The sequence below is a fragment of the Schistocerca serialis genome, unplaced genomic scaffold, assembly GCF_023864345.2.
Source record: "Schistocerca serialis cubense isolate TAMUIC-IGC-003099 unplaced genomic scaffold, iqSchSeri2.2 HiC_scaffold_1226, whole genome shotgun sequence".
Taxonomy (NCBI): Eukaryota; Metazoa; Arthropoda; class Insecta; order Orthoptera; family Acrididae; genus Schistocerca; species Schistocerca serialis.
The window spans coordinates 85,001-87,500 of NW_026047432.1; the positions used below are offsets into that span (position 1 = coordinate 85,001).

The 2,500-nt window shown below is 62.4% G+C and overlaps 1 pseudogene; it reads left to right on the forward strand.

Moving 5' to 3' along the window:
• Positions 1 to 2,500, forward strand: part of LOC126436068 (large subunit ribosomal RNA) — a 7,955-nt pseudogene that overhangs the window by 1,537 nt on the left and 3,918 nt on the right.

Genomic DNA, 2,500 nt, shown 5'->3' on the forward strand with positions numbered 1-2,500 from the left:
ACCATGAAAGGCGTTGGTTGCTTAAGACAGCAGGACGGTGGCCATGGAAGTCGGAATCCGCTAAGGAGTGTGTAACAACTCACCTGCCGAAGCAACTAGCCCTGAAAATGGATGGCGCTGAAGCGTCGTGCCTATACTCGGCCGTCAGTCTGGCAGTCATGGCCGGTCCTTGCGGCCGGCCGCGAAGCCCTGACGAGTAGGAGGGTCGCGGCGGTGGGCGCAGAAGGGTCTGGGCGTGAGCCTGCCTGGAGCCGCCGTCGGTGCAGATCTTGGTGGTAGTAGCAAATACTCCAGCGAGGCCCTGGAGGGCTGACGCGGAGAAGGGTTTCGTGTGAACAGCCGTTGCACACGAGTCAGTCGATCCTAAGCCCTAGGAGAAATCCGATGTTGATGGGGGCCGTCATAGCATGATGCACTTTGTGCTGGCCCCCGTTGGGCGAAAGGGAATCCGGTTCCTATTCCGGAACCCGGCAGCGGAACCGATACAAGTCGGGCCCCTCTTTTAGAGATGCTCGTCGGGGTAACCCAAAAGGACCCGGAGACGCCGTCGGGAGATCGGGGAAGAGTTTTCTTTTCTGCATGAGCGTTCGAGTTCCCTGGAATCCTCTAGCAGGGAGATAGGGTTTGGAACGCGAAGAGCACCGCAGTTGCGGCGGTGTCCCGATCTTCCCCTCGGACCTTGAAAATCCGGGAGAGGGCCACGTGGAGGTGTCGCGCCGGTTCGTACCCATATCCGCAGCAGGTCTCCAAGGTGAAGAGCCTCTAGTCGATAGAATAATGTAGGTAAGGGAAGTCGGCAAATTGGATCCGTAACTTCGGGATAAGGATTGGCTCTGAGGATCGGGGCGTGTCGGGCTTGGTCGGGAAGTGGGTCAGCGCTAACGTGCCGGGCCTGGGCGAGGTGAGTGCCGTAGGGGTGCCGGTAAGTGCGGGCGTTTAGCGCGGGCGTGGTCTGCTCTCGCCGTTGGTCGGCCTCGTGCTGGCCGGCGGTGCAGGATGCGCGCGCCTGCGCGGCGTTCGCGCCCCGGTGCTTCAACCTGCGTGCAGGATCCGAGCTCGGTCCCGTGCCTTGGCCTCCCACGGATCTTCCTTGCTGCGAGGCCGCGTCCGCCTTAGCGTGCTCCTCCGGGGGCGCGCGGGTGCGCGGATTCTCTTCGGCCGCCATTCAACGATCAACTCAGAACTGGCACGGACTGGGGGAATCCGACTGTCTAATTAAAACAAAGCATTGCGATGGCCCTAGCGGGTGTTGACGCAATGTGATTTCTGCCCAGTGCTCTGAATGTCAACGTGAAGAAATTCAAGCAAGCGCGGGTAAACGGCGGGAGTAACTATGACTCTCTTAAGGTGGCCAAGTGGCGGCGGTGTGGCTGCATCCGGACTTGGCTTTTCGAAGTGCGGTCTTGATGTAGTCGTGCTGCTGCTGCGAGGTGCCTTCCTTGGGTTATAGTTACAGGGAGAGTGATGCGCAATACATGGGCCTAGCCCTCTTAGCCTCTCCTCTCCTGCGGTCTTCTCCCCTTCTCGTGGGCCCGCTGATTTTCGCAGAGTGGAAGACCGCACCAGGGGCTTGGGGGGGTTACCAGCCCCCCCTCGCATTATCCCTTTTTTAGTTGGGGGCAGTAACCAGAGAATAAGTGGTGGCCCTTCCGCTGAAGGTGCCACCCCAACTCCCCCAGCACCTAGCCGGCCAACCGGCCGTGCCGAAAATCTTGTAACTTTTGCAGCAGTATACGCCTGTAGTGAGTGCCACCGCAGCTTCACCACCAAGAATGGTCTCGGGGTCCATCGCCGCCGCCAACATCTTGCGGCCGCCAACGCGGAGATCGTGACGGAGAGGCATCGCGCGAGGTGGACGGAGGAAGAAGTCCTGTCGCTCGCCAAGGCAGAGGCCGAACTGTTCCTCGAGAGGGACGCCCGGTTCTTCTTTGTAAATCAAGAACTCATCAGGATGTTCCCCGACCGAACGCTTGAGGCAATCAAGTGCCGACGGCGGCAAGCTGCCCACAAGCAGCTTGTCCGCCAGTTCATGGAGGCGCTTGAGATCGGTCGGGGGGAAGAGCCGGCGTCCCGCCGGGGAGCAGCGAGCCCGCTGCCTGACGCGGGCGAGGCCGCTGCGCCGCCCGTCGACGCAGCCGAGGACTTCGCGGCCGACACCACCGGGCCGCCGCCGGAGGGGCCGACTGACGCCGCCATCTGGGAGCATCTGGCGGGGCTACCTGCTTCCGCCCAGCGTTTCTCTGCCCTGGATCGAGTCATAGGTCTGGGGCGGGGCACGCCGCCCGATGTCATCCTGGGCATGCTCCCGGATGCCCTTGCGTCGGTCGGGTCCAGAGGGGAGAGATCGATCACCAGGACACAGCGGCCGCGCCAACCATCGAAGCGGCCGCCTGCCGCGCCGCCGACGCAGAAGCGCAAGCGGCGCCGCTGGGAATACGCGAGAACGCAGGATGCCTTCCGACGGTCGCGTGCACGTTGCGTGCGCGGCCTCTTGGATGGC